The following is a 13,503-nucleotide window of genomic DNA, read 5'->3' on the forward strand; positions in this document are numbered from 1 at the left end:
GTGTGGGTATGCAATGCTCATGCACATGCTGCCTGTGTGTATGACTGTGTATGTGTGTGTGTGTGTGTGTGTGTGTGTGCATGCATGTGTGTGTGCGTGTGTGTGTGTGTGGTTTTATTCCTTTATCTCCCTCCTATTGTTCTTCAACAAAACCCCAAACAACAGATACTGACCTAAAGCCCCAGCATCGTGTCAGTCATTCTCGCTCTTAAAATGGGACCCACTTAATTAAAACCCTCTTTATATCCCTAGCAAAACCCAGAGAGGCTAAAATGAACTTCGTTATGTGGGTTATGTAGGCATAGATCTGTTTGTCAAAATAATACAGACTTTTAGATATATTATGTATACTCCTTCAAAATTAAAGAGAAGGAAGATGGATCTTTATGAAAGAAGCGAGGGCTAGAGGGAAGTACATGGGAGTTAATTTTCCTACTCCTTCACTTTGTATGTTTGAGCATTTACATAAAATGAAGTCATGATTCTTCCTTCCATTCTATCGACGTCACAGATGCAACTTTATATTCTTGTACAATCAATGTATGTGTGTATGCACACACATGCTTGAGAGCAAGACCCTGTTCTCAGAATCACATGGTACTGATTGCAGCCCACATAGCCCACTCACCGAGAACCAGCAGGGCTTTGACATCTGTCTGTTTAACCAACACTGCACAAACTGGAGCACTTGAATGTGAATTCCTCTTGGCTTTCTTGGCTTCTGGAATGGGAGCTGTGCCGACCGAGGATATCTCTGCACTGCGGTTTTCAATAGCAAGCATTATATAATCCTCTTGGTCCCTTGTCACCATCGCAATCACTATTCTGTGCTCTGCTGCTCAGCCTGAACACAGAGTCTGCAATGTGATATATCAGGGAAAAGCCAGGAATGTGACTAAATACTTTCCCCTGGAATTCTCTCCAGCGGGAGGCAGGCCTGGGAGGCTGTTCTTCTCCTTCTTGTCTGTTACTCCGCTTCCTTTCCACTGTTACTTTCTTAAGTTACCAAAATAAGGATGACATTTGGCTTCTCCTCATCTCCCAGGCAGGCTTCTTCTTTCTCTCTATGCAAGTTATTCTTTTTCTTTCTTTCTTTTTTAACCTCTGATGCTTTTTTCTTAATATAATCACATAGCATCTCTAAATAATTTGTGTACCAGATGATTCTTACACTAAAAAGGAAAGACTACATGCTAGAAAGCTTTGCAAATAATGTTTATAAGCTATGCAATAGACATTTCAGCCTAAGATAAAATATTTAATGATTTGGACTAATGAGCGATAGCCCAGTCACAATTATGAAATACTTAAAAAGAAATATCCCATAAAATAAAAGCTATTATAGCCAGTAAAGGACAGAGGCTTGCAAATCATTGAAAGTAGGAATATTTGAAGACTTGCTGTAATGAATAGTCAATATTTTTAAATTAGTATACTAACAACTTTGCATGTAATTTTGTGCTGCTAAAGCATTCACAGACCATCTTTCTTTAAGTGCAAAACAAACCAGAAAGTTCACACACATATTTTTTATAAACTTTAGAGTTGCTAGAGTCCGTGTTCATATAGTCAGACTCTCATAAAGTAATATCTTTAAACAACTCTAATTTACTTCCAAATTTACAAAACTCACTCAGAGATCTTCCTACTCTTGTGTTTTGTCCATGAGAAAAAAAATGGCCATATTTGCAAAAGAACCTTCCACTAACATAGATGGTTGCTGTGAAGTATAGAGAGGAAATGGAAATCTATTGAAAGAAGAAACAAGGAACAGAACAGCAAGTAACAAAGAAGCAGACCCACCAGCCACACTGAGCTGTTTCACAAACAACTGTTACCCTCTCCAGACCCCCAGAATCCATAACCTTCAGCTCTTAACCCTTCTCAGCCTGAGATTCCCTCCCTGAGAGGTGACTGCAGAGCCACCCCTCTCAGATCCTAAGTGTGCCCTAACCATTCTTGTCAGCTAGAAATGCTTTTGTCCGAACTTATATGTTAGGTAGGACTCTCTGCCTAAGAATCTCTTAAGTTTGTTTTCTAGAATTATCAAATAACTTAATACCAACTTATTGTTATTCTAAAATTTTAATATGACTTCATTGTATATATTCGAGTTTCTCAACTATTCTAAAATAGGACAGTATTATCCTTTGTAACCTTTATCATCTCCTGATTTACTTATTTAGCATACTATGTATATATATACATATATGTAAATAAATTCACCATTATCATCAATTCTAAATGTTCAGTCCAGTAAAGTTAGGCATGTGCACTGTTAGGCAAATGTCACCATGAATGCAATCTGAAAAGCCTTTAGCCCTAGGAACCAAGGTAGTTCTATGTCCTTGGACCAAGGTACAGAGTTTGAACCCTATCTAAGTATCTTAACTAGGGAAGTGACTGAGTGACTTGTCGCAAAAAAACTACTTAAAGTTAACTACTTAAAACAGTCAAACACTAGTTAACTACTTAACCAGTTAAAGTTCTCTAAATGCTATACAGACATCCTTGCTGCCCTAAACTTTGGGCATGCATCTGTATCTGGCTAGAGTGAACCCTCACGGATAAATCATAAGCTGAGCACTCTAGTTCGATCCAGAGAACATATGTAGGTATTTCATTAGTAAAAATGTGTCTGAAGTTGAGGCTGACATGAGCTTGACAGCTAAGATTGAGAGGAGAGACACCCTGAAACCCCTACTAATCCTTGCATTTCTCATCTAAGCTTCTTTTTATTAGGTACGAGTGGGTTTCCACCTTGTGGGTTTTCAGAGGTGAATTGCTTTTGACTGTCTCTCAGTTACTTGCCTCAGACTGGCTTGGATGTTCCTGAGAAAACACAATTAGGTGGGAGAATATGCTAAAAATAAATGGGGTCCCAAAAGTGCCATTAAAGTCAGTTTGCGTCTATTAATGTGGGGGGAGCTTGGAGTTGTCTTCTTATGTAAAGAAACAAAGCAATTTCCCAAAGATGTTCCTGAGACTGTCTATGTGGTTTGGTTTTTTTATTCCAACAGTCAAGAGTGGGGATATTGGGTATGGGGAATACCTGAATCAAAGGACTTGGTACACTTACCTTCTAATTATGAACCCAGTGACAAGAGACCAAGAGGAATGACTACTTAGCAGACACAGAAGACGGCGCGTGTCTAGTACTTAGCAGGTACCACATGTATGGAGGCAAGCCCTGTCCGTGCACTATGTAATCAGTCAGCTTGCTGTTCCCAAGACTAATGTTTCACAGAGAGAAAGTGGGCTCAAGGATGTGTAAATCATGCTAACAAGTAATCCTGCCTGTCAGGCTTCTGAAGCACCACTGGACAGGCATAGAGGCTTGTCTGTGAGACCCATGGGCACCAAATTTCCAATAATTGCCAAGCGGCAGGCTGAAACATAGTGTGTCATATGGTCATGTGTCATGTGGTCATATGTCACATGTTATGTGTCACATGGCATTTCTAGCTGTCCCTCTCTACCTCCTCAGTGGGTTGAACAAAGCCATGGAAGGAAACCTAGTGGTCTGCATGTGGTGTGTCTGAAAAGTACCTGGTGAGAGAAAACAGGGATCCCTAAAAATCCTGAAGGCTGGAGTAAGGGGATGAGAGCCGAGGTCTGCATCGGAGTTCAAGAGATTGACTGTACACAGGACGACTCTCACATACACCAGACATGGAAACAGAAAGGTTTCAGACTGCAATTATTTTTCTGATTTTGGAAGACATGTATCTATACTTAGGTATGGATCCAATTCCAAACTTTAAATTTAAATTTATGTTCCTTATACATATAATCTGAAATTTGCAGTATTTTTAATGTCTCTGTGTTTGGCTACAAAGTCACATTGTCACAGGTGTGGAATTTCCACTTGCATTATCCTGAAGGTACTCAAAACTTTTGAATTTTGGAACACTTTGGACTTCATATTTTAAAAAAGTAGGTCAGGATGCTCAAACAACAAAGCCTAAAGAAGAAAATGTTTTAAAAAAAACTTAGAGAAAAATTCATACTAGAATCAGAGCGAGTTGATAGGGCTCTGTGGGGGCAGGCAGGAGCCTAAGCTACATTAAAAGACACAGCACAACTTTGATGAAGGTGTCAGGAATTCCACAGCAACTCGCACTCGGTGTGTTTTGTGCATTTGATAAGTGAATGTTGGATGCATTCCAGATGCTAGATGCTGTGCTTGGCCACAGGGAGCTGCTGGAGAACTAAACAGACCTGGCCCTTGTATTGCTCCAAGCTGTATCATCCAATAAAATGTAAATGAAATGGTAGCAGAGAAAAGGACTTAAAACTATGTTTCAGGGGACAATGAAAGGAACATATTTAAACTAGAAAATATTTTATCTTAAAGAGCATTTGAAGGGTTGATGGAAGGAAAAAGAATCGTGTTTTGTGTTTGGCTTCATGCAAAGTGTGGCCTGCTTCTGTCTGTGAAAGGATGATACACCATGGGCCACAGACATTCAACTCAGTGTGTGACTTGTGCACACACAGGAAGGATCTTTGGGGAGGGCGAGCACAACTGTAACTGACATTTATTTCTGGCCCCTTTTTAGAAGTCCAGGAGCTTGAACCCAGGATCTCTCCCATGCTAGACAAGTGGTATAGCACTGAGGTGTAGCTCCAGACACTAGCCATGTGCCCCATGGCGTTCCTCCTTATGTGAGACGTCCGCATCTATACCTGAGTCTCCTGAGTAGGTAGCCATGTTACTTGCTCTGGCCACTGGCATGTATGTAGAAGAGATCATGGAGAGCAAAGGCAGCTAACCAGAATAAAGGTGAAGGGCATCTTTGTTTTATCCAGAAAGGTCTGTCGAGGAGAATGGTCTCTAGTGGTAACTCAATATTGAGTTTAAGCCACTGTAACTCCTTTAACCAAACACGTACTGTCTTAAGCCAAAGCCCAGAGTAAGGTCACTAGAAAGCACAATAGAGGCTTTCTAATTGTTATTATTTCTCAAAATTAGGTGGTCCACCTATCATTAACACGTATTAGTGTTGCCAATTTCTCCGTAATTGTCGGCTTGATTCAACTCACTTAAATCAATTTTATTGATGTTTAAGAACACCTACAATGTATCATTTGCAGTTTCGGCTAAAAGTTTAGTGATCGGACTGGAAATGAAAAACTGACGCCTGGCTTTGTTCCTAACGTTGTTTACTCTACTGTTGTACAGAGCCTGCTTATACGCAAGTATCCAGAACTAGGATAGGAATTCTCCTTTGTGACCAAGAAGTGAAATTGCAAAGGTGTCCAATGATGAGGCTTGAGAAAAAGGAGGATCTTTTGCCTTCCCCTCACTCTAGTCAATATTCGGGCTTTTCCTAGATGCTGATGTCCCTCTAGATACCAGCTTATAGCTTTCTTGCAGTAAAAGAACTCCTGGTTCTAAAAAGGAGCACAAAATGAACTTCAATCAGGCCTTGCTTTCTGGGACTCTGCCCTGCCTGCTAGAGTCTCCTGCCCACTTCTCATTGCTCTGGATGCATCTAGAAATCACCTTCATGTTGATCTGAGTAGGCCGCCTTTCTCATTCGAGGTAGATTCTTCCCTATTGGTTCCTACACAGTTCCCAAGGGGTCTCCACTCCAAATCTGGGCATCTGCCCCTATAACAAGGGGTAGGAGCTGTCCCTCACTTTCCTTCCCCTTTACCACTATCTAAGACTTCAAGTACAGACAGCAAATATTGCATGCGTATTTAGAAAGGATCCATGAAGAACACCAGGATACTAAAAATAATGCTCTAATGTTTTTATAATCCAGATGGAGAGATAAAAGGAACATGAAATATGTAAAAAAAGGAAAAAGTCAAAAGAACAAAAATGTATCTTGGTAATAAGATAAAAATATTGACCCTTCTCCTACTTCCAAGTTGCTTACACCAAAAAACAATCTTGTTCCTGTTTGAAGAGGAGCTGTTTATGGTGCAGTGAGGTGATAGTGGTTAGACGTTAAAGGTGATCCTTCAGGGGAGCTGAGAGGAAAGGGGAGGGTTTGCTTCCAAAAGGTAGAACAAGCTAGGTGAGCTGTGTGAACAGAAGCAGATGTCAACTATTTCAGCTGTGCCTAGCACACAATAGGACTTACTATATATTGGCTGAAGAAAAAAATGGCATGGCAGGCAGCTGAGAAACAAATCATCAAGAGCAAGACCAAAATAGCAGAGTCAGGGTCCAGCTGAGAAGACTGTGATGTCCCAGGTGGGGGGACTTGGTCGTTACCTTTTGAGGATGCTTCTTGAGAGGGGGTGCACTGTCATGGATTCAAGGCCCGATCTCCCTTGTCGAGGCAATGGGCTTTGCCTTCTCTTATCTCTCTTACATCTTATCAGTCTTTTCCTAACTTCTTCTAAGACTACCACAGATGGAAACTTGACCTTCCTTGGATATGTCAGCATATTTATCGCGTGTAGATGGCATTGAGTGACTAAGTGCACACGAGCTTTGATACAACCCTGAGATGGCTAATTTTGGAGCAATGGGCTATACAACCTACCAACTTGAGATGGTTAGTTTTAACCTGTTGACTTGACAACAAGCTACCCAGACACTTGGAAAAACATAGTTCAAGCTGTTTACACGTGAGTGTTTTAGATGAAGTTAATATCTCCATAGGTAAACAAATGAATAATTCTCCCATGTTGAGCATCCTGCGGGAGCAAATGTGTGGAGTAGAAATGTCTATTCATTAGCTTCCTCTTCCATTAAGTTTATCTGGGGTGGGGGGAGGGAAGGGGACACTAAATAAAAATGTTTCTGCCCCTCCTTTCAGGTTAGAGCTCACTGAACACAGTGCTTTACGAATGATGTTGCCACGGCTCTCATCTAAAAAGGGTTTACCTGGGACAAGGCTTGACACACATTTCTCCCACCCTGATCCTTGCTTCTACTTCAGGGATTGAAAGAGGCATGCTGGGGAAAGCACCCTTGAGCTGTATTCCCAGACTGAATCTGAATTTTCAAGTGTGACGGGCTTCCCCCAGTTCTTTAATCCCGATGGATCTTCGTGTTGCAGTTGTCTGTGAAACCACCATGAGCTCATTTAGTCAACTGCTTCCGGGACACCGATGAAAGAGATCCTTGTGAACTCCATAATAGCTTCCCTACAATAGCAGTGAGTAAACGCACCTCTCTACCTAAAGAGCTCAGATTGTCTCCCACAATAAAGCTCACTGTGGTATTGCTGAGTTTCAGAAGTAAACACCAACAGTAATTGTTGGACAAGCCTGCTGTCCCAGAGAGATCGTCATGGCTTCTTCCACATGGCAGGCTGCAAACCACTGGACAGCCTCAGCATAGAGAGTGCCTGACTCAAGGCTGGGGCTGTAGTTTCATGGTAGAGTACTTACCTGGTCTGTAAGTGTGTGTGAGGCCTCAGATTCAATCCTAAACGCTGCACACAATCAAAGCAGTAGTTGACTGAATGTGTGAATGAGTAAGGATATCTCAGCAGTGAAGCGAGAACTGGAAACATTGAGAGTTGTTAAGGAAGATGTGCTGAATAACAAGAGAATCAAGATGTAGTTTATCAATAAATGATACATAGCCAAATTCTATAAATAACCTTTTTTTCCTTTGGTTTTGCTTTAAAGGGCTGCCCAATGCATATCTTCTTATTTTCTAGGATGATTTCTGGTATTGCCAAGTTCAGGCTTCTATACCTGATGGTGAGGGACAGGTTTGGGAACTCTATCTTCACCCTACCACAGAGGTCAACTGTTAAAAAGCAGAGCCCATATTTAAAAGAAACAAACCTGGGAAGAGCTCTCAGTACCTCTCCCACCCCTCACTCCTGTCCTATCTTCTAGAACTATCTCTCAGCTACTTGCCTGTCTCAGCCTCAGGACTGATCCACAGTCAGTCAACCCTCACACCAGATAGCCACTATCTGTTGATGTTTTCCCAGGCCTGTGTGTTTTGGTTTAATTTTAAAGACCTTTTATACGTAAGAGAGTTACTTTGGAGGAAATAGACACCAGCATCATACTACCGCTGCCACGTTTATTTCTAGGGGATTTCCTGCTCATTAGCCCCAACAAGCTTGCCTTTCCTATTAAGTTAGCACCTGCAATGAAGAGTGCCCATGCATCGTTGGCTGAAACCACGTCTTCCCCCCTTCCATGGAAAAGAAAACCTTGACATTAGGGGCTTAGAGAAAATCTCCTAAGCTTCAATGGAGTAGAACCTTCTGGGCAATTCCAGGGGAGTATTTTAATGGTGGGACCAAGGAATAGGCATGAGAGTTGGTTTATTCAATAATTATTCTACCCCAGATGTAAGCGTGTGCTCCTTCACTCAGAAATGGAAAGCAATAGTTTAAAAACATTATAGAAGTTTGACAATCCACTAGGCCGTATATAATTACACGACACATATTCGTTTTGTTATGACTCTGGGGCTAAGAAGCCCGAGGTGAAAGGGCTCCAGAATGAAAGCTACCTTGCTGCCACCTTGGCCTTGAAGGTGGCCTCTGTCTTGAGGCTTGCTCACATGACCTAGTAAAGGTGTTCCTAGTGCACACACATTTGCTTGTCCTTTCCTTAATAATTCATTTGTATTGAATTTTATGAAGGTATCGTCTTAATAGTCCTTTGGCACAGACACCATAAGCACTGGCTCGAAAGAAGCAGAGATGAGAGTGGATTACTTGCAGTGATATTCCATGGGGCTGTGTACAGAATTCCTTATAGATTTACTGCAAGTAGATCCCAGCCGTATAGATGTGTGTGTTTATGCGTGGTGTGCTATGCACATATTACCTAGCAATACTGGAAACATGGGAAACTCTCCAGAACAACAAATAGAGAGGTGAATTCCTCTCCGAACCAAAGGAAGATCAACTAAAATGAGAACAGGAATGGATGTCACTGAGACCCTGGCATTAAAATGATGCCAACACCTATCCTTCTTGAGGTAGAAACTCAAGATATGGTTGTTTAGTTGGCACAAAACATTTCTCCATTATTGTTTCATCGAAACCAGGCTGATCCCCTGTGGCCTTTAGCTGAAACCGAAATATCATGTTGGCTCTCACTGAAGTACAAAAAGACATCTCACATTACCACCCCGGCCTTCCTCTCCCCCACCACCTGTTCTCACCCCAGCTAGTTGCCAGCAGAAGAGTGGAGGGGTCAGTGCCAATAAAGTTACTGTCCTCGAGGCAACTTGAGAAGAAGTAGCAAGGGCTGAGTCACAAGTCCTAAAGCATCTAGGGTCACAGCAGGGAAATCCACCCTGTAGAACTATGAGTATGAGCTTGACTCTTTCTTAGACTTGGCCACATTTAGCAATTATAACAACTATCCTGTCAGGTAACGTTCATGTAAGGCAAGACACTGCCCTAGATGATCTGACTGACAGAGAGATGAGCTGGTATGAAGTAAGTTTTCCCATCAGTCTGCCTCCATACATGAAGTTGTACCATTGGAATTCTGTATTTTGTTATAGTTTCGTTGGACTGTCATATGAAATACTCTAGGCTGGTTTCATTAAACAATACATATGTATTTATTTATGATTCGAAAACTATGAAATTCGAGGTGAAAGTCCTAGAGAGATGAGCTTGGTTCTAAAGCCCCCTCTATTGGCCCGTGGGTGGTCTCTGTCTTGTGTGCACACATGGCCTTCTATGCATATCTAGAAAAGGTGAGCTCCTGGTGTCTCTTTAACAAGGATGCGAATCCTGACAGAACAGCCTCACCTTCATGCCCTCATCCTACCCAGATAATCCTGCCTGCCCCCATTCCCACACACCATCAAGTTTGGGGATAGGAGTCTAGCATGTCAGTTTGGGGGCATACTGGCGTTCAGTTGTCTACATGAAGCATTTATATCAGTAGGTATTTGACCAAACCTTAATTCTCTGGCCTTTACTGATATAAAGCTAAGTTCATGCTTTGCCTCTTTGTCAGCTACTATCATAGCATGGCATCAGGAGATGGAGAAACAATGTGTTATCAGAAAAAAAAATAGATTCAAAGGGAAAAAAAAGAAACAGTAAAAGGAGGAATTGTTCTGGGCAAGGGGGATGGCTCAGCAAGCAGGTAAATGTGTGACTTCCAAGGCTGATGACCTGAGTTTTCACTCTGGAACCCACATGGCTGAAGGAGAGAACTGACTTCCATGGTTCATGCTCTTACTTCCACACACCCACTGTGACATATGTATACACATCGACACAGACATAACTAAATAAATTAAATAAATAAATAAATAAATAAATAAATAAAGATAACATTTTTTGAAAGGCTGACCCCTGTGGAATTAGTCTGTTCATATACTCTATAATAATTAATTGAACTCATTAGGAACAGAGACTGCACTAAGATTTGGGACTAAAACTGTAAGTCAAACCCTATCCAAATGGACATTATAGCTCCCTGAGAATAGCCATCTTGATAGGTAAGGTCCCTGTGTTGTGAGGTGCCACAGAAAACAAGCCCAGAATGACAGAGGGGCACTGGGAAAGCTCAAATCTATTTGTACCTGCAGAAAAATGTGCATTTGAGAAACCACACCTTAAGGAAGTTTAAATGAAAAGTGGATGGGAGAGCAAGAAGTAGGAGGTGACGGAGGGTAGAGAGGCGTGGATAGAAAGAACAGGCACAGAGGCAAACACAAAACTCAGAAAGTTCCACACTATGGGTCAGATCTGATGGAATCATGTGCGCAGCTCTGGAACTTTTGCTCACTGAAAGACTATAAGGAGTCACAAAGCAACAGAATCGAATTTGCCATTGAGAAGTCAGAGACTGAGACATCCGTTAGGAATGGTTGCAAACGTTTAGGCAATGACTTGTGGGGTAGGTAGTGGGTGATGGGGAAGAAAGGAAGGACAGAGGCTGTAAAGAATAAAATAAAGAATTTACCAATGGTAAATTCACCTACATGTGTGAAGGAGACTTCAAACATCCCAGTGGCTCTGTATAACACAAACAGAGAATGCAGGAGAAAGAAGCAGTTTTGGTGGGAGCACGATTATTTTCATCAGGCATAATCTCTTGACAGGACCTGAAGGACTACCACTAGGAGAGCAGTGGATCCACCAGCCAGAAACTCAAGAGAAGAGCTATGACCCAAGTTACCAGCTGTGAGCGAGGCCATCACAGCCCTGGGACCCTGGACAGCCTGAATAAACCTTGCATATGTACCTGTCTTCCTAGCTACATAGTGAGTTTCTGGGGGGCTCAAATCCCCACGGGTCATTCTTCAATACCTTCTGGTGTTTTGCTGAAGGAAAATGCTACATAGTTGCAGATAGGCCATGAGGCATTAGCAGCAGAGAGGAAATAGCTTCCAGCTCTACAACAAAGTTTACCAAGCCGAAGCTGCAATACAGGTGACTAGAGCACTGTTAGATGTAGAAACATAAAGGCACTTCCGTGTGTGCATTGTTTCTCGTTTTTGTTTGTTTATTTGATTGTTTTCATATCATTTAAAAAAACTCATTTCAGAGTAAAATAATCTGTCTTGGGGACTCTGAAAATCACATTTGCCAATAGATGTGAAGCCTCATGGGTAAAAACCCACAAAAGGGAGGAAACACAGTACTAGGTAGATATGGTCAGAAGGAGGGGTTCCAATGGAGTTGTCCCTGATAGAAGCAGCAGTGTGACAAAGCACACACTCTGGTTTCTGCTATATTAGTAAGTAGCCTTTGTTTCTCCTAAGAAAGGTCAATTAATCACCCAAAGTAGCACCCGACAGTAATTAACAATCAGCACTGACAAAGTATCCAGTAGGAACTCACAACAAAGGGTTTTGTTTTTCCCTTTCCACATACCACTGCATCTGAGTCACAGACATGTCACATCTCCTTTAACAGCCTCATTAGTGGTTTTTGCCATGAAAGAAAGGGTGAGAAAATAGAATGGCTGCAGCTCACCTAAGCAGGCCCACAGGTAATTAGTTACAACCCACTCCTTGTACAGCAGTACCCTCTTTAACAAAGCAGTCAGATGTCTCGAGACTCCTGGAAGGAGATTAAAAGGTAGGGGCTGGTCAGGGCTCTGCCTAGAAAATTCGAGAAAGAGCAGGTGGCAGTAGGTGATTGCTATGGTGAGTTCTGAGGGTGTTCTATAGAAAAATTAAAACTGGTGTTCCAAATTCCACAAGTATTACCCACTCTCCAAAGATTTTAAAGCAAATCTGTGTGCTTTTTAATGTCGATTTTAACATGGATGTTTTTGCCACATTCCTGAGGAATCATCTGCACATGAAGAACATTCTTTGCAGGGAGTTCATGTATTTAGGGAAAACTGCTGTTGCTAACTCTCCATCTAGACCTGTGGTGCAGAGAAGTGCAACCTGCAGGTATCAGGCCCTCTCAGATATTTCCCTTGGAAGTTTCCAACAGAGAACAAACCAGATTTCCATTTTGACTACTCTGCCCATGGGGTATTTTCTGTGTCTAGTACTTCCCCTTAGGTCAGCAATTTCTAGAAACTCTAGCCTCAACAATTTTCTCTGTGTCAATAAACACTCAGTCCCTTATGTGAAAAGGACTGAAAAGGGTGGCTTTGTTTGCAATAAACACTGAAAATACCTTTCCCTCCTTGCATAGCAAGGATTAACGTAGCAGGGTGCAATATGTAGCCCCACTAAGTTTACCCTTTTCCTCAGCAGCATTAAGAATTACACCACATCACTTCTCAATAGTTTATAATTGTTGCCGCAGTTTGGATAAGTGTTCCACAATAGCCCATGTCCAGCCCATATCACTATTGGGAGAAGGTAGTCTTCTGATCATATAGATGCATTCCTAGAAGGTGTATTATATTCTCTCTCTCTCTCTCTCTCTCTCTCTCTCTCTCTCTCTCTCTCTCTCTCTCTCTGTGTGTATCTGTCTTTCTGTCTGTCTATCTGTCTGTCTCTGTCTTTTAACTTTTGTTTTCTGTGAATTTCACATATGCACCCTAATCCCACTTGTTTCCCCATCCCTCCATAACTACCCACCGCTCTTGCAACGTCCCCCCAAAAACAAAACAAACAAAACCATCTTGTTGTGGAAGCTGTAGTGTGTCATGGTGTGTCATAGTATACCCTTTTGTCCAAATAGTTTCACTTGCAAATGCTCATTGCAATGAGTCATTGGTCTGGTTCAAGGCCTTCAGTTTCTGCTATATTTTCAATGCTGGATCCTCAGTAGGACTTTTCTTGGATATCCTGTTGTCCTGTGTCATGGAGATCTTGTAGTTTAATTCTGCAGGACTGCCCCTTTCATGGGTTCCAGCAGTTCAAAGACAGGGTAGATGTTTGGGTGGGTCAACTCAAAGCACTGGATCTGGGTCTCCTGTACCCACACCATCAAAGCCAGACCTCCTGCATTTCCCTGGTGAGGGGCAGGGCCAGCTCTCCTGCCTGTCTCCTGCCAAAGGCACCTAGAGGCTGAAAATGTATATCATCTCTCCCTCGCTTACACCCTCAGGACCAACTCACCTAGCTCTTCGATGTTCTTCTTGAAGGAAGAAACAAGACAAAAAAAATGATTGAGA

The sequence above is a fragment of the Rattus norvegicus genome, chromosome 3 (genome assembly GCF_036323735.1).
Source record: "Rattus norvegicus strain BN/NHsdMcwi chromosome 3, GRCr8, whole genome shotgun sequence".
Taxonomy (NCBI): Eukaryota; Metazoa; Chordata; class Mammalia; order Rodentia; family Muridae; genus Rattus; species Rattus norvegicus.